The sequence below is a fragment of the Cyprinus carpio genome, chromosome A22 (assembly GCF_018340385.1).
Source record: "Cyprinus carpio isolate SPL01 chromosome A22, ASM1834038v1, whole genome shotgun sequence".
NCBI classification, from domain to species: Eukaryota; Metazoa; Chordata; class Actinopteri; order Cypriniformes; family Cyprinidae; genus Cyprinus; species Cyprinus carpio.
Window position 1 is genome coordinate 3410080 of NC_056593.1, and position 19302 is coordinate 3429381.

Sequence of the window (19302 nt, forward strand, 5' to 3'; positions counted from 1 at the left end):
GAAAGAGCAAGTAAAACTCCCACGTGCATTAGAAAACGATTTTAGGGCTACATAACATATCTAGGCTGTTATTAGTATAACAGGTTCTACATAACATATCTAGGCTGTTATTAGTATAACAGGTTGTGTAGTTGTATAGCTCTGTATCATGCTTAAAAAACTGGTCTCTATTTGCACTTTGAATATGTATAGAGAGGGCACTTATTGAAAGAAATAACTTATTTATACTGTTTTTTTTTTTCTATGTTCAATTTGTGAACAGGAGTTCAGTTAGGAGGTCAAACGTTATAGAAGCTCATAATTCATCTACAGTTCTAAGGTCTGAAGAGACTCACATGAAATAAAACACAATAGAATCCAACCAGTTGAACACAACCTTTTGCAGAGCTTGAGTGTTGTTGTTTTTACTGCATATGATGCATTGGGAATATTTTTTTTAAAAATGTGTAAAAATCTTGTGCCTCATCTCGTGTCTTGAGTTAAGTGTTGACATTAATGATAATCAAACAACAAAAGACTCATGACAGAATGGCATTTGTAGTTTATATAAGAATGTATATAGTGTAAATTGTTCCCTACCATCACATTCACATCTATATATATATATATATATTATACAAGCTGCTTATATAATGTTGAAGGCGGGAGATTCAGAGACAGACTGAAGGTGGACTATGAGACTGGATCTCTGACCATCACAGAAACCAGACCTGAACACGCTGGACGTTATGAAGCAGAGATCATCAGAAGAGAGAGTTCAGGAAAAAGGCAAAGCTTAAACAGAAACCGCAAGTGCGACAGCACAAAAATCACCAAAAAAATCAGCATCACTCATGATGACACCATAAAAACTTTCAGTATGATCGTGACTGGTGAGTAGCTCAGTGTTATTTACCCTTAAGTATTTTTTTTTCTCGAATAAATTAAATATTAGAAAATTAATCAGTGATTTTTCTGTTATAATAATAAAATAAATAAATAAATATCTTATATATATATATATATAATATGATTAAATATATGTCATTACTGAAATCCTGTGAGCTTACATAACACAAGTGGATTAGATTTGTAGATCTTAAATGGATGGATGTTATTGACGTTACAAATTAACTGGTCTTTTAAGAACCTTTTTATGATGACCTAACATACTATCATTTATCACTGGTGGTTCATGTTTCTTCAAAGATTATTTCAATTTTTTATGGACTTTTGCAGTAAGTGATTTTTCCATGCATGTCGTTATTATTATTATTATTATTATTATTATTATTGCTTAATTAATGTGCCCTCATAATCTTTAATCCCTAATTTTTTTTATTTTTTCTTTTTTGAGTCATTTCACTCTCACACAGGAAAGAAAATACCACAACTTTCAGTGTACAGCATATGCAGCTATTATTATTAATGTGGCATGGAGAATGTTTTCTAAAAGGTTTTCCTGCAGTTATACAAAAGAACAGAACATAATTTTTCAACATCAATTCAACATCAATGTTTTATTTTGTATTTCTTTATTTTTATTACTTTGTTTTTCAGCTTCTCTGTCGGATCAAGTCAGGACTGATAAAGAGCCCCATGTGGAGAAGAGGAAGTTTGACTTGAGTATCTTTGCTGTACAAACAAATTTAAAGTATGATGGCATTTTACATGTGACAATTACATCATGAGGTCACAGAGAGTCAAAAGGCGTCTCTTGACATTTCTGGAGGCCAACCTCATAGTCTTCCTAAACCTTACATGAACTATTCCAATATGGAATAATCCCTATTTTTTAACAAAGGAATACGCCCTTTGGACATTCAAAAGTGTCCATAGAGAGAATATATTCAGTGAATGTATAAACACACTGTGAAATTCTTTCACACTCATGACTGTCTCTCTATATCACTCCAGATTCAGGTCTGTCTTCAGCTGCTGTAGCAGGAATATGTGCTGCTGCTGTTCTGCTGCTGGTGACTGTTGTAGCTGCTGCTGGAGTGATTTACTATTGCCACAAGAGCTCCAGAAATGGTGAGTATTACATGCAGATACTATAGTGAGAGGAAAACATCATGTGCTTTATGCAAAATGAATATTTAGCTCTCTGGAATACTTGATTCTGATTGGTCAGTTGCAGCATTCCAGATATTTCCTGATAATGACCGTCATCATTTAAATGTGTGCGTGTGTGATTTGTTATTTTTTTTTCACAGTAGAAAGGCAGAAAAACCAGTATAAAGGATTGCCCACAGATGAGGTAAGATACTGTACATCACACTAAGATCTGTGTTTGATTTTACCTGCACAGACAAATCATCCTAATGCCAAATAAAGCTTTTCAACTGAATCTAATTCACTGATAGATGACAGATGTGTGGACTGGGTCTGATTGTGACTGCAAACAGCACTGTTTGTCTCTCTAACTTTACCCTCTGTGATTCATTGTTTTCTAACAGACGATCCCAAAAGTGTGATTATAAAATGAGAAAGAATTGCTGCAGAAACAATCTTCACTGTAAAGCATAAAACTTTTCTGGGTTTTGTTTAACTTGATGAAACACTAATTGCAACACTGGAACACACAAATTGTAAGGCAATTAATGCTACCTCTTAGCTTCAAGAGAGTAATTATATCCTCCTGGGACCCACGCATAGACTTGTGTCCTCTGTGATTCTTTATAAACCACAGACACAGTGTAGTTACTTATTACAAATTACATGAAAAATGTTTTAGTTTGTAATGTAATCTAGATTACTTATTTTAGGCAATGTATTCTGACTACTTTAAGATTACGTTTGAATCAACTTAAAAAGTCTCAGGGGATTTCAACTAAGTATTTTAGGTCAAAGGAGTTTGTCTGAAAAAAAAAAAGTTTGGGAATTCCTGCATTACATGAAAACAGCAATGACAGCAACGAGTAATTGAATGATTTTGTCCAGATCAATGATAAGTGAAAGTCAGTGGATGCCATTGTATGAATAATATGTAATATATTCATAAAACCTGTACTCTGATTATGAGGATTTTAAAATGTAATATAATGGAATCGGATTATGTAATCCAGATTACATGAAAAAATACAACAAAAATCAATCAGAGGAACATGAAGTTTTGTATCACTTGTTCGTTATGTGTTCTTTTACCTACTAGGTCTTGTTTTTCTTGTACAAATGTGTTTTTTCCGTCAAATCAAAGTTTGTAATGTTGTACTTCATCTGTATGCATATGCTTCAGAAGACATTTTTAATGAATTCTTTATGGAGAAAATGAATGGGACAAATACTTGAAGAACAAAAATTACTCTGTAGAGAGCGCTGGTCATTCACTCCTCCACCTAGAATCCCTGCCAATACCGAAACTTGAACCCGTGACCTTTGGGTTACAAGTCCCACTCTCTAACCATTTGACTTGATTTCTTTCATACGTCTACAAAAATTCTTATTGAGAAAGACCACTGGGAGGTGGGGAAGGGGGGGCACCAGAGGGAGACTGGAACAGAGATTCACCTTTTTCTCGACTAATTTGGTCTAGGCCTATATTACTTTTGTATTGCTTTTGTATATTAACATGCTTTTTAGAAATATTTTATTTGTTATTTATACTAGTAGCCTATTTTGATGATTTTTTCACGACCCAGATTTTTTGGTGCCCCCCCAAGCACTTGGTGCCCTACGCGCAGTGCGTGATGTGCGTGTGCGGAGCGCCGGCCCTGATAGTAAATGAATGTAGGGAACAGTAAAGGGTTTAACAGCTTTGTAATGTGAAAATTTTCTTTAAATAACATGTTTTTGGGTATTCATAGTTACATTATTTATAGTTACATTTATTTATTAATTTTATTAATATTTTCTGTATTTCAAAACTACAGTAAAATCTGTAAAATTAACAAGAAATCTACTGAAAAATCATTATCTTATTTTATTTTTTTATTGTGTAGTAGTACATTTCAAAGATCTTCCCTCATCATAACCATAAGCTGGTACAGACAAACTAAGTAAAAACATTCAATTTTAGTTTATATTGTATCGTTAGGTAGGAAAGTGATAGTTTAATTTTATGGTGTTTTATTGGCATGACAAATATTTCTACATTTGTGTTTCTAATAATCATATTATTTACATTAGCAGTCAGAAATAGAGAAAAAAATACATAAAGCACATCATACACACATTTCTATCACACACCCCAGTTTTCTATTATAGATTTCAAAATCTTTACAAAATAATCTTTACAAAATCTTTAAAATGTACAGGTGTATGAAATATTGCCTTTTTCCACTGTGTGTTTTTAATGTTTAATGCTGTTTTTATTCATCTGTCATTCAGTCTGATTCTGAATTCATAGTTTATTCTTATTATGACACCCCTTCAATTAAAATTTAGGCATTTATATGATTCATAGATCTTTCATCTTTCACCAGTTTGTAATATTCAGTTTTCAACAAAAATTTTACCCTTCAAACACAAATTTTACCTTTGTATTTGTTGGGTTGCTGCATATAGTAATAAAACAAAATGAAAATACAGCATAACAAATTAATAAAAAATTAACAGTGTAGTTGAAAAATAAATGTAAAATAGGTGGCATTAAAAAAAATGAAATAAAATATTAAAGAATATTCATCGTTTTGTCTACCAGATGATGATCTCTAATACACCAGATTCGGGTAATGAACCTTTTCCGATTGAGTTCAGAGGAAAGCATTGTTAAGCAAAGCTTCATTTCACAATCACCAAACAATGAGACCACACATATATTTTCATCTTTACGATTAAAACTCCAACATATGTCAGAATATTTATATCTGTTCTGTTTTCTTCTTTTCACCTCTTGTAAATCTGATGTCATTGATCAGAAGCACAGCAGCAGCCGCAGCAGCCACGCCCATCAGAACAGTGACGACCAATCGGATCACAGCTTCGACAGTATCACAACAATAGACAGGGACTTCTGGAAAAGTGAGTAATGATAAAACATAATTGTGATATTAAACAAACAGATTTTAGGTGATTTTAGGAACTGAGTTGAAATTGAAATTAATCAATCAATCAGGAAGAAAATAATCAAACCTGTTTAGAAAGACATAAATAAGGTAATTGATGACATATGCAGTGTTGCCAACTTAGCAATTTTGTTGCTAAATTTAGCAGCTTTTCAGACTACCCTAGCAACTTTTTCTTCTGAAAGCACCTAACAACAAATTTGGCAATTTAAAAAAAAAAAAATATCTGGCAACTTTTAGCAACTTTTAATAAGTGACTCAGACAATAAAAAGGAACAAGTTTTCCATCCAAATTTCACAAAAAGAGGAAACCGAAGATGCCTAGCAGTACACACATCACATGAATTAAGTTAGCTGCTATTTGCAATTGTTCAATTTAATAATAATAATAATAATAATAACATTATCCATTATCCACTGTAACCCGAAAACACAATGCGTAATTTAAAATGCAGGTAAACAAAAACAATACGGAAAATTATTTCATATTACCATACTAGATCATGCCCTATTTTTACAGACATTTCGTAGAGTGTAGCATACTAACTAACTACTAATACACTGCTTAAAGCATAATTGTTGAGAATGTGTAGTATTACTAGTTTACTAGCAATTAAAAAAACTTAAATTATAATTTTAAAAAATGTGTGTTCAATAATTCAATGTATTTAAAAATTGTTTTACAAACAAATCTAAATTGACATATATAAAATATAGTTTTTTTTTTTGCTGAGATTTGATGTCGTGAAACAATTTTGCATCGTAATTACACAATGACGTCATCGCGCAATGACATCACAACGTCATATAGCAACTTTTGGCAAAAAATCGAACTTCCTTTAGCAACTTTCTCTGAAAATTAGTTGGATAATATCCAGATTTCAGATAATAGTGTTAATTTACCTGGTTATTGAAAGTGACGTGACATACAGCCAAGCATGGTGACCCATACTCAGAATTCGTGCTCTGCATTTAACCCATCCAAAGTGCACACAGCAGTGAACACACACACACCGTGAACACACACCCAGATCAGTAGGCAGCCATTTATGCTGCGGCGCCCGGGGAGCAGTTGGGGGTTCGGTGCCTTGCTCAAGGGCTCCTCAGTCGTGGTATTGAGGGTGGAGAGAGCGCTGTACATTCACTCCCCCCACCTACAATTCCTGCCAGGCCGAGACTCGAACTTGCAACCTTTGGATTACAAGTCCGACTCTCTAACCATTAGGCCATCACTAGGAGCCTTAAGAAAGCCTTAAGAAAGTTCACCTGAGTCCCAGGATCCTTCTGGAATTCTACCACTGTACCATTGAGAGCATACTCACAAACTGCATCTCAGTATGGTACAGCAATTGCTCCGCATCTGACCACAAAGCACTCCAGCGGGTAGTGAAAACTGCTCAACGGATCACTGGCACCCAGTTAAAGACCATTGAGAACATTTATCACAATCACTGCCTGAGCAGGGCAAGGAACATCATCAAGGATGCCTCTCACCCTAACCATGGACTTTTCACCCTCCTTCCATCCGGCAGGCCTTACAGGAGCCTACTATATTTTGCATAGAATACATTAACAATACTATACACACAACCAACTGTATTTATTACCACTGTTCTTACGTTGCTGCTGTTCTTAATATACATATAATCCCTACATTACATTCCTATTTTTATTCTGTACATATTCTGTTTAATACTGTATATAGCAACTCCACTGTACATTCTGTAAATCATAGCGTCACTTACTCTGCACTTATCTTTATATAAAACACTATATTCTTGAACTTTTGGTTAGGTGCTAACTGCATTTCATTAGCTCTGTACTTGTACTCTGCATAATGACAATAACGTTGAATCTAATCTAATCTAATTATTAGTTCTTATCTATCTTAAATTATTAATATCTATAAAATCAACAAAATTACTCAGTGAATAATGCAAGTATAAGCGCTGCTGTACCTGCACATGTGTGACAGAGTTGAGTGATGTCCAGATGTTGAGTCTGATTAGTGAATGAATTTTTGAGCACACAGCTGTAGGTGTTTTTATCCTGATATTCCACCTCCAGAGGTAGAGAGAGACTGATGCTGAGATCATACACACTGATGCTGGACAATAAACTGTTTCCTTTGTACCAGTAGAGAGTCACATGACCCACATTCACCACTGAACACACCAGTGAACATGATGATGATGATGATGATGATGATGAAGAACAGTCTCTGCTGATGACAGGAACAGACAGACGAGCTGAAAACATGAGAGAAATAAGAATAGATCTGAAAAATGTGGAGCTAATCTCGGAAAGGTGAATTCCTGTATAGAACACAAGATGACGCTCTAGTAGTATAGTCTAGTAGACGTCACGTCCATGGACTGTTGGCTAAAGTGGAAACACTTCAGGAGTGTCGAAGTCGTCATCGGATTGGTTGAATTCTACAGGATTTCCGGGAGATGTGTGTGTCGCATTCTTTTACGCGGGACTACTAGTAGTATAGTATGCATGCATACTCTTCCCTCTAGTGGTCAAATGCTGCTTGTTTAATTTCTGAGGTTATGCCAAAGCCAGCATAATAACACCTTTTACAATACCATTGCAAATGCTTTATAGAAAGCATATTAAATGCAATAAACAAATTATTAAACAGACCTGTTTTTTGGAGGGTTTAAGATTCAAGATTGAAGATTTTATTTGTCACATACAAGTTGTATAACATACAACAAGCAGTGAAATGTAGGTCTGGCATAATCTTTAATAAACTGTGCAAAAATCAAGAAGAAAATTAAATACAAAAAAATAAATATACACAATATATTAAAAAGAAACTGCTGCACAGATGATGTGCAGAGATGTAAACAATGTGCAGTGAGGATGAGTAACATACCTAGCTCATCTCAAAAAAAGAGCAGTGTGCAGAGTGTTAGTGAGTAACCCTACCAGAGTCTCTAAAGTGCAGTGTGTTTAATATCCATGTTTAATAGTCTGATAGCGTGAGGGAAGAAACTCCTTCTGAGCCTCTCCGTTTTTGCCATCAGGATGCGGAAGCGTCTGCCTGACTGTAGCAGATGAAACAGTGGATTTCCAGGGTGGGGAGTCTTTGAGGATCTTAACAGCCCTAGCTTTACATCTTTTAGTGTGGATGTCTTGCAGAGACAGGGAGATTATTTCTGGAGTCAATATACTTTCTATAGCCCCGATATAGAAAGTTTTCAGGATTCCAAGGATTCCAGGGGAAACCCTGAATTTTCTCACGAGTCTCAGGTGGTACAGTCCTTGTCTGGCCTTTTTTAAAGGGGTAATATGATGCTGCTAAAAAGAACATTATTTTGTGTATTTGGTGTAATGAAATGTGTTTATGCGGTTTAAGGTTCAAAAAACACATTATTTTCCACATTATTGTTTCTCCTCTATGCCCCACCTTTCTGAAACGTGCAAATTTTTACAAAGTTCATCGTTCTGAAAAAGCAAGGTGTGCTCTGATTGGCCAGCTATCCAGTTCATTGAGATTGGCCGAATGTCTCAAGCGTGTGACGGAAATGTTACACCCCTTAACATACTGTGCTGTCACCCAGGCCAGCAGCACGAGACTCAGTCCAGCTGCTCTGCTCGTGCACATCCCATCATCGATTTCTTTTATCATTTCAGACAATGCACTGTTAGGAGTAACTAAATAACTCGGGATATTGGTTTATTTCGCATCAGAGGGAGTGTAAGGCACGTTTATAAACCGAATAACTTAAGTAATTTGTGGATTAGTGTGTATTGGAGACGCAAAATTTTTCAAACGATTCAGATAGATTTGGTGAACTGGTTCAACCTGTTCATTAAGAAGATCCGGTTAAATATAAAGATTCGTTCACGATCCAGACATCACTAGACGAGACAAAACCAATAAAACCCATTACAAACGAGGCATTTATTGTATACAGTGGTGACATAATTACTGATTATAATGACTTATACTGTCTTTTTACCCATTGCTTTGCATATCACGTTGCGTATCGTGCTGTGTAAACATAAAACCATGTCTGCATTTGTGATCTGAGAAACAAGAAACAACAAGCCTACTCTATTGCTCAAAACTTGCGTTTGAATCATCATTGTCAAATTATTTAAATATAAAAAAACTTATGTGCAGGCTGTGAGTCAGAAGCGCCAGACTGTCCTTGCAAAGTTTGAACTGCCCCACTTTATAGAAACAGCCTTTGTGCCACAGATGCATTGCAGGCTTTTGGTTCAGGAAACAGTCCTCATCCTCTATAAAATGTGCAGCATTCACCTGAATATCTGGGTTGAACTGTTCTGGAACAGTGTTGAAATTTGACCACAACTAAACCAATGATTTCTAGTTGTGTCCTCTTTTGGAAGGCCAAACAAAGTAGTTTCGCTTTCACAATGCAACACACAGCGATTCGACAACATGGCAGCAGTGGCAACATAGAGAATAAAAGTTACGACTTCTTTCTTTGCGTGAACATTTGGGCGGCGTTATGCAAATCTTCCCACATAGTGACGTAGAGATGTGGGGGTGTGTTAGAACGAGCCGTTTTAGGAGGTTGTGGTTGATCTCTTTAGATTTGAGACTTTAGTCTTTGCAACTTTACAGATCTTCTTTATGCATCAAGAGCTTGTAACACTCCAAAGAGAAAGGAAAAATTTAAATCGTATCATATGACCCCTTTAACTTGAGCTTGAATGTGATTAGTCCAGGTCAGGTCCCCTGAGATGTGTACACCAAGGTATTTGAAGCTGCTCACTCTCTCCACTGGGGTCCCATTAATTAATGAGTGGGGTGTAGATCCACTGCTGCCTCCTCCTGAAGTCCACAACCAGCTCCTTGGTTTTGCTGACATACAGAAAGAGACAGTTTGTTTGGCACCATGATGTCAGTCTTTCTACCTCATCAAGGTAGGCAGCCTCATTGTTGTTGGAGATGAGGCCCATCACCACTGTATCATTCGCATGATGATAGAAGTGGAGGTGTGAGAGGACACACAGTCATATGTGCAGAGGAATTAGAGCAGCGGGCTCAAAACACATCCTTGTGGGGCTCCTGTACTCAGGGTGATTATGTTGGAGGTGGTCTGACCCACCTTCACTACCTGAGGTCTGCATGATAGAAAATCAAGAACCCAGTTACAGAGTGGGGCATTCAGTCCGAGGTTTCTGAGCTTGGAGACCAGATTGTGGGGGACTATAGTGTTGAAGGCTGTGCTATAATCTATAAACAGCAGCCTCACATAATTCCCTTTATTGCTGTCAGTGTGGGTGAGAGTGGTGTGCAGGAGATGGGAGACAGCAGATTCAGTAGACCTATTAGGGCGATAGGCGAACTGGAGTGGGTCAGTGCTGTTAGGGATAGAGAAGGAGATAGTGTTCTTGATAAGCCTCTCAAAGACCTTCATAATTACTGATGTGAGTGCCACTGGTCGATGGTCATTTAGGCAAGATGGATTGTTTTTTGGTACAAGAACGATGATAGATTTTTAAAAGCATGTAGGGACAACTGACTGAGCAAGGGTTCATTAAAGATGGACGTAAACAATCCAGTCAGCTGATCAGCGCATGATCTTAATACATATGACCAGAAATTCAGTTTTTCCTGAAGTTCACAGAGCTCGACGAACCTCATCCTCCGATACAGTGACTGTGCACGCATCACTGACGCAGCAGTTCTTTTCCTCTGTGCATGTCGGCTGACTGACGATGGTTAAGTTAGTTTGACATTTGACATTCATTAGACATGCATTTTTTTTTTTTATAATATAAAACCAATACTAAAATGTTCGGAAAAACATTCATGTTATTGCACAAAGCCCTGTTTTTGGAATTACCATTTTATGTGTTTTATAATTATTTTAAAATGTTTAATGTATTCAATAATATAAATCCATTAAACGACAACACCAGTTGATCTAAAGGTATCAAACCAACTCTAAAATATTCAGAATATTATTCCCTATAATGCACAAGGCTTGTTTTTGTTTTGTTTTTTTCAGATTATGCCTTTATTGTTTTTATATACAGTACTGAAACCATATTTTTCAAGTTTTTATATACAGTACCCACTTAAACTGACACAGTATCAAAATCAGTAACATCTCTAAAAATTGTAGCAACCTCAGTTTTATATGGTTAAATTTATTCTGACCAAGTTTTTTTTTTTATTTATTTATTTTTAAATTAAGCATCGTTCTTAATCATGATAAACACAATTAAAACCACACCTCAATACCATGGTAAAAATATAACTATATGGTTTTTGAAAAACAGTAGTCTAAAAACATTCAGTATAAATGCACACATGCTATTGCTTAATCACAAATACATACTACAATTTTATACTCCTTTAATAAAATTCAGTGTGAATATCCCACATTTCAGCCACAATGCCATGTTACTACAGTACATCCATGGTAAATGATGGTGATGTGTAGATGTGTCTCGTTGCACACAGTGTTTCTCCTGTTCAGCTTTAAACTGTTTTAACTCACGGAGTCATTTGTGTTCATCGCTGAATACAAGCGCTTCACACTGGATCTCACAGCGCTGCTTAATGCTCACGTGACCGAGTAAACACATCTGTTCTAGTGAGCTCACGCAGCGCGGAACTGGAAGTTTGAACTTTGATCCCAGATGATAAACGGACTGTGATGCAATTCAAATGAGTCACGCTGTTTCGTTCCGCTTTTGGCGCATAACCATTAAACTGAACATTTATCGAACTCTTCATATCGTTTTATCGCGATAATTATCGTTATCGAATTATCGCCCAGACCTAATTCTAATTAACTCATGCAATGTTTTGCTATTGCTGAAAATAACTATGTAAACTAATACAGCTTATCTATTTAAAGAGTGAGAGACGGATGCATATGCCATAGAATATCATTCTTAATATATCACATACAAATATGATAGGCCTATGACATATTTTACAGTAATATAACGGCTAGATTTTTTTGTCAAGCATGAGCATTTAGTTAGTTAGTAACTTTATTTATCCCCTTGGGGAAATTTTGTTTCAGTGTCTTGTTTCAATATGTGGTTCTCACAAAAGAAAATACAACATACATTTCACAGTAGAACAATACAAATTTCACAGCAATTAATCAATAAATACTAATACTGAATGAGACCTGCTTATTTAAAGAGGGAAGAGAAAAAAAAAAACTTTTTCTTTCCTATCTTTCATTTAAGAACTTCACTGCCTGTGATATAAAAGATTTTTTCCCTCTATGTTTAAAAAACACTGGTATCTTCTACCTGAAGGCAAAAGCTCAAACTCATTATACAGTGGGTGCCTACCGTCAGATATAATTTTCTAAACTTTACCAAGATATCTAGTCTGATAAATTTGTTTTAAACCCAACACAGGGATAGAAACTAATTTACTCGCAGCACTTAGAATTAAGGGAAACACTTACAATAATGATCCATTAGTTAATTTTAGTTAATGCATTAACTTTTGATTTTAATATTTTCATAATTTTAAATAATTATTTTAAAAAAATATATAAAAATAATAATTGTTAAAATGAACACTAAGAATCATAAGTGCTTTACAAGTGTTTTTTCATTGTTTATGTTAGCTAATGTTAAATAATGGAGCCTCACTGCAAAGTGTTACCAAATTAAGCATTTTGTGAAATTCTTTGAGGGATAGTATTATTTAAGGACAGATGACAAACACACTAAACTTTTCATAGTTTATGAAGTGATGACCATCAGTTTGTCATTGAAAATTACAGTGTCAGATTTTCATGGACATTATTTGTGTTTATTCTTGTTAGTGCTGCAGAGACAGAGTCCATCAAGTGTTTTTGAGCTGGGGCTCATTATCTCTGCTATCAGTGTTAAAAAGACTACCATTAGTGTAGTTTTACTAATGTGTAGGCTACTGTACAGAACAGGCAAACCTGTAATTGTGACTCACCATAGACAGTAACGTTGAATCTGTTTGTGGTGATTTTCCCACTCTTGATGGACACTTCATAAAGTCCAGAGTCTGTGGTTCTGGTGTCTGTGATGGTCAGAGATCCAGTCTTCTGATCCAGCTGCAGTCTGCCTTTGAATCTCCCATCAGGAACAACAGATGTGTTGAAGATTTTAGCCTCTTTATTAATGTAAGATATAATAGTCTCTGGTTGTCCAAATTTCCATGTTATAAAATAATCTGTCTTGATTTCAGTAAGACCAGATTCTAGAGTGACTGAATCTCCCTCTGTCACTGACTTCACTGTATCTGAACCAGCAAACACACCTGAAGAACAGAGACACATTTCTCATGAATCAAGCTGTAACTCTAAGCTTGTAGTTTTAAAATTATTACAAGTTTTGGAAATAATTAAGATCGTCTTAAATGACAAAAGTGATAATTTGAGCTGGTTTGAGTCTAGTTCAGCACATAAATCTGTGTGGGAAGGATCTTTAGACATCAGAAGTGAAATACAGCTTCATGCAGTCGTTACAGAACCACAGCAGCTGTTCTGAGTACATTTAACTGAACAGCAGCATCTCTGGGGAGGATTTTAGGCCACCAAATACTTACAATAAAACTTCAGATGTTGTCAGGACATTGTGACAATTATACAATTATACAAAGTTCTGTGTGAAGCATTGCAAAGATATATCATCATGATCAGTCATAATCTTATAGTTTGTGTGAACATCGTGACAAACTGAAGTCAAAGCAGCTGTTGTGCTTTTTATCTTTCACACAGCCACAGTTTCAACACATGAGATGATTATGTTCATCAAAACACTACAGAATGATCTTCTTTCAGACTGAGTTACAATGATCAGTTATTTCAATAGAAAATAACCTAAGAGGTGTTGAATGAACTGTATTACAGTAAACACATATACTGTACATTACCTGGCTAATGTCATATAAATCTTATACTGTATTAACTACCTTTGACTTTAAAAAAATATGAAGGGAAATCTTTGTTTTACTTGTTTAAATAATTTATGCCCTTTCCAGATTGAAATTTTGATGGGACATAAACTTTATTTGTTGAAGATATACCTTCAGATGGAAACAGTCAACTGATGCGAAGACGTCAGATATCATTTAATATGCAATAAGATAATAGAAAACTAATTCACTCAGTGTGAGAGCAGAGTAGATCTCACAGTGATATCATAGTTTGATTTATGTTTCTGGTACAATTGAAAATCAAATTTTTTTTCAAACTTACCAACCAGATGCCAAAAGCACAAACAGCAAAAAATAAACGAGTGAAACATTTTCTTCAGCAGTTCAGAAAAGGAGAAATGTTGAAAAGTCCTGTTGTGAATCTATAATCACGGAGATGAAAACTACTTCTGTGTTAGTACGTGTCTGTTGTGTGTTGTACTCCAATTCTGCCTCTTTTTTTCTTTCTAAACCACAGTCTCTCATGTTTTCACAGAGCTGTGTGTCTTTGCAAAAATCCACTGTAAGAAAAAAAATGTGTAGAAAAACAGACAATGTCCTGTCAGAAAATTACTAGCATTCTCTATTAAATTTACAAACATTTCTTTAAACCCAAAAACATAACACAGTACAATACATTATTTAAAATACAGGTAAAAATACTTCATATTAACATATATATTTCAATGAACAGATGACGCACAGGAGTAAATTAACTTCTACATTTAACAGAAGAAAATACACATTTTGAAGCATATGAAAATTCTGATAAACTGAAACAATGTTTTGCAAAGAGAAATTGTGCAAGATTCCTCCTGACTGTTGTGTTGCAATTACAGGAAACATTTAGTGGAAGTTACAGGACCATTTGTGAAAATGTATTAATATGTTTCTAACTATGTTTGTCTATTGTGTGCATGGCTTTTGTATTTGACTGTCAGTTAAATAAACTAAATATAATTTGACCTTATTGAGAAATCTGACATAAATAAACTAAATCCATGCACGTATAGGCATTAAGGGAGATTAAAGGGTAGACAAAATAGCCATACAAGCTTTGAAAAAATAAATTATAGATACAGATATCAGGCTTTTGAGATCAGAAGGGAAGATTGCTGTGTGGGAAAGAATAATTAAAAAATGGCAAAAACAGTGGGATCAAGAATCAAAATGTAGACATCTCTACATCAAAATGAGTTGGCACTGTGAAGAGTAAGGGAAGAAACATTTCATGTTACAGGAAAACATCCAACTGGATTCTGAGATCATCATGAACGACTGTGCTTGTTATTTGTAGGGAATATGAAACACACACACACACACACACACACACACAGAGGACATGATAAAAACATGGAAGAAAATTAATAACAGGATGTTGAGTAAAGAACATACTTTAATGTAGGTGGGAGTGGACAAGGAAGGAAATACCTCATGGACTACTGATGAGAATGTGACGTGTATATATATTGTGGACTTGATTGCTCAGACTAAATCGAACTGGATGATGACGTCACTGAATCAATTAGTGATGGGAAGTTCGGATCATTTTACCGACTCAGACCTTTGAGTCTCGATCAGCAAAATGAACTAATCTTTTTTCAAGTCATTTCGTTCATTTTTGCAAAATATAATTAAAATTACGTGTTACTTCCCTAACACATCAACTACTTACGCAAACGTTGATCACACTACAAACAATACAAAACTATAATTCTATAAGAAACAGAAAAGATTAATTCATTGTTTACCTGGATCTATGATTAGCTCACCTCACCTCTTATCTGACAAGTCCTCGGGTTTGAGTCATTCGTACATTGTAATATCAAGCACATTCTAACATTAAAAAAGGTGCTTTATGAACAGTGTTTATTGTTACAGTATTTATTTAGTGTGCTGAAGTACAATATTATTTATATTACACCTTTTTAAACACATATAACAAAGTGCTTAAAAAGAACACCAGCACATTAAAGAAAAGGAGAATAAAAAACAAGTAATATATAAAAACATGCAGACATTTTCATTTATGACACATAAAAGCACAAAGAATATAGTAGCCAGTCATCACTCATCACTTAAGCTGATGTGCAGTAACCAACATCTAAACAGTGCACCGAAACACTGTTGCCGTGTCCATCCTTTGAGCTGTGCAGCTTTGACAACATTAGCGCTGTTGTGTCGTAATGCCCATGAGATCCCACACAGAAAGTTTAACTCTCAGGCCCTGTGCAATCATCTCTGTCATGTGACTGAGTGGAAAATATGCTGTCTCAAGGCATCTGTTGCGCAACTTCCATTCATCGTCATTGTAGTGCAAAGTAAGGCTCAAGTCCGGATCCATCCATCGTCCTACTTGACCAGAGATCAGATGTAGCTGCAAAGTGCTGAACATACTTCAGATTTCAGACATGTTTTGTACATGTTGGGCAGTACAGTTTGGAAAAATATGGTCATGATGACACAGTGTATCTTCTGTCGAAAGTTTTAACGCGGTGTTTAAACGCACTGTCCCAGATAGCACAGGTTCATCTGCAAGATGTCTGTTAAAGATCACTTCATCTGGAAAGCATGTGCTGTGTACAAACATCTGATAGACGTCTTTAAGATGTCAGTTTTACATGCAGTCTAAATCATAAACATCTTAAAGACATCTTCTAAACATCTATTTGACATCTGATAGGAAACGTCATAGACGTATTGCAGATGATCAAACAATACAATATGTCTTGGAGATGTAAATGCAGATGTCAAACAGATGTCTCCGTGATGTACGTCTGTTATCAGAGGTAGCTATAGGTGCCATATCCTTCGTGATGTAGTAACAGATGGTGTCAGTTCTTTTCCTCTCCTTGAATCATTTTCAGACTGTGTAGGATGTGTAAATGCTTGTGTTATCGACACCTGCTTGGAGGAACTTGTTGCTGGTCACTTGTCAGTCTCTCTTTTTTTGAGCCGTGAACTATTCATATTCGGTTACGTGATTGCGCTCCAAGTGTTTAAATAGATTGGAGGTATTATCTTTGGTTAAAACTTTTTTTTTTTTCTGCAGTGTTTACATTTGACTTAATTTTGTTCAGTGTCTACTTTACTGAAGCCATTTTCATTCAGTGAATGCATGTGACACTCAAGCAGCTCCATATATAAGTTAAACTCTAACTAGCTGTGGTTGGATTTCTTTAGATCTTTAAATAAATGGAGTTTCATCTTCTGGTGGACAAACAACTTTCTCAAGCCAATCTACAGCTAGACATGTGGTTAATGTGTGTTAGTCTGTGGATAGTGTGCGTGGGAGCGAGTGAGTGAGCAGAATACAGTTATAAGCACTTCCGCAATTTAACTTCCTTGTTTGTAATGTGAAATAAACTTTAACTCTTTTAACTAGCTCATGTTTGACAAAAAAGATTCTGTGAAATCAAGCCGTTACTGTAAAATATGAAAATAGGCCTATCACATGTGTATGTGATATATTAAGAATGATATTCTATGGCATATGCATCTGTCTCTCACTCTTTAAATAGATAAACTGTATTAGTTTAAGTAGTTATTTTTAGCACTAGCAAAACATTGCATGAGTTCATTAGAATGATTCTATTCTGTTCTAACCACATTCTGTTTTCTGAAGAACTTGATGTTTCCCTGTCAACATCAAGGGACAAAAAAAATTAATAATTTTAAGAAAAAATGCAACACCACTTACTGCAAGCTGTAAAACTTTATGGTATTTTATTATTATTATTATTATTATTATTATTATTATTATTCATTTGCATGATTTGTTTTTAAAGTAGTGAAGCTTTCCCAGTAATATTATTTTTTACCACTACCTCATTTTTATTTATTCACAACCACATAATGTCATGCAACTGATCACTCTATATAAAACAGCTTTCATCAGAAGCCTATTTTAGAGCCATAAATAAATACATTCCAAAAACCCCATGACTGCATTTAAACGGCCGTAAAGGGAAAGGGTTTTTTTTTTCAGCAAAAGTGGTATAATTACCTCTCTTTGCTAACAAGGCCATATTACCCAGCTAAACCGTGACTGCTGGATGTAATATCATGGATTACATTGTTAGACTAGCGCTCTCTAGTGTTCACAACAAGAATTCACCAAAAATAGGGGGCGTTTATATCTCTCTCAATATTTATTCATAACCTGCTAAAGACGCTCTTCATCACTGACAGAAAACAGAATAAAATGATACGATATTTTAGTTCAAATGACAGCAGGTAAGGATTCACTTCATCTAGCCCTCATTTTGCTCTCTACATTAAATAAAGTAATTAAATAACTCAAAACTATTTGGCTACTAAAAAGTGTGATTTAAACACTAGTGACGCTACCACTGATATGTGAAGTTAAAGGACGACGCTGACTGGTTGTCAATAAAAGGCTGATAAATTTATTCTTACGTGAGTTGCTAACTCTCAAGAAAAAGCCAGCTGAACCCCAATACCTGTTTGCACTTCTCCCTTCAGACAGACGCTAGATCTCTGTGCACTAACATCTAGGCATAAAAACAGTTTTCCCCTAATGCCTTCTCCAGCTTAAACAGATAACACATGAATCATTACCTGTGTTCTGTTATTCATTTCCGTAATTCATTCTACATCCTTAATTTTTGTCTCTTCCTCAATTATAATGTAAATACATATGCATATCTCTTTATTTTTCTCTCTTATTTATCTATTTACAGTTCTATAAAGAGTAATTAATTCACAAATCTGTACATCTGCTCTTCCAGATTCATACACATTATGTTTTGTTAAGTCTTACTATTAAATTTTTTTTTTTTTCTGTTCTCATGTCAGATGTGTATGTATGTATGCATGTATGTACCAGGAGCACCTTAAAGCGGTCATATGACCTTGCTAAAATTAACATTATTTTGTGTATTTGGTGTGATGCGATGTGTTTATGCGGTTTTTACAAAGCTCATCGTTCTGAAAAGCGAGGTGTGCTGTGATTGGCCAGCTATCCAGTATGTTGTGATTGGCCGAATACTTCAAGTGTGTGACGCAAATGTTACGCGCCTTAACACTATTGTCTCAAAGCTCTTCATGAAGTACCCCCAGCACTGCACGTTTTGTATGTCTCTCTATATCTGACATGTCCACTTGAGGTCTTGAAGTGTCCACTAATGAGCTGATGAGTTAAATCAGGTGTGATAGATGAGAGACATATACAAAATGTGCAGGACTGGGGGTACTAACCTCTCCTGGCACAACAAGACAAAAACAATAAAACCCATTTCAATCAAGGCATGTGTTGCATCCAGTGGGGACATAATTACTGATTATAATGACTTCTATGGTCTTTTTACACATTGAGTTGCATTGCGTACAGCACTGCGTAAACATAAAACCATGTCTGCATTTGTGATCGGAGAA

The 19302-nt window shown here is 35.3% G+C and overlaps 2 long non-coding RNA genes across 2 annotated transcripts; one reads left to right on the forward strand and one right to left on the reverse strand.

Moving 5' to 3' along the window:
- The first annotated feature begins 599 nt into the window (after positions 1 to 599).
- On the forward strand, positions 600 to 2640 carry LOC122134989. The gene is made up of 3 exons (XR_006153238.1): positions 600 to 872; positions 1540 to 2013; positions 2196 to 2640. It is a non-coding gene; the product is annotated as an uncharacterized LOC122134989 (long non-coding RNA).
- Positions 2641 to 3878: 1238 nt separating this feature from the next.
- On the reverse strand, positions 3879 to 7037 carry LOC109091634. The gene is made up of 2 exons (XR_002018104.2): positions 6944 to 7037; positions 3879 to 4933 (listed from the first exon to the last, which is right to left on the reverse strand). It is a non-coding gene; the product is annotated as an uncharacterized LOC109091634 (long non-coding RNA).
- Between the last annotated feature and the right edge of the window lie 12265 nt (positions 7038 to 19302).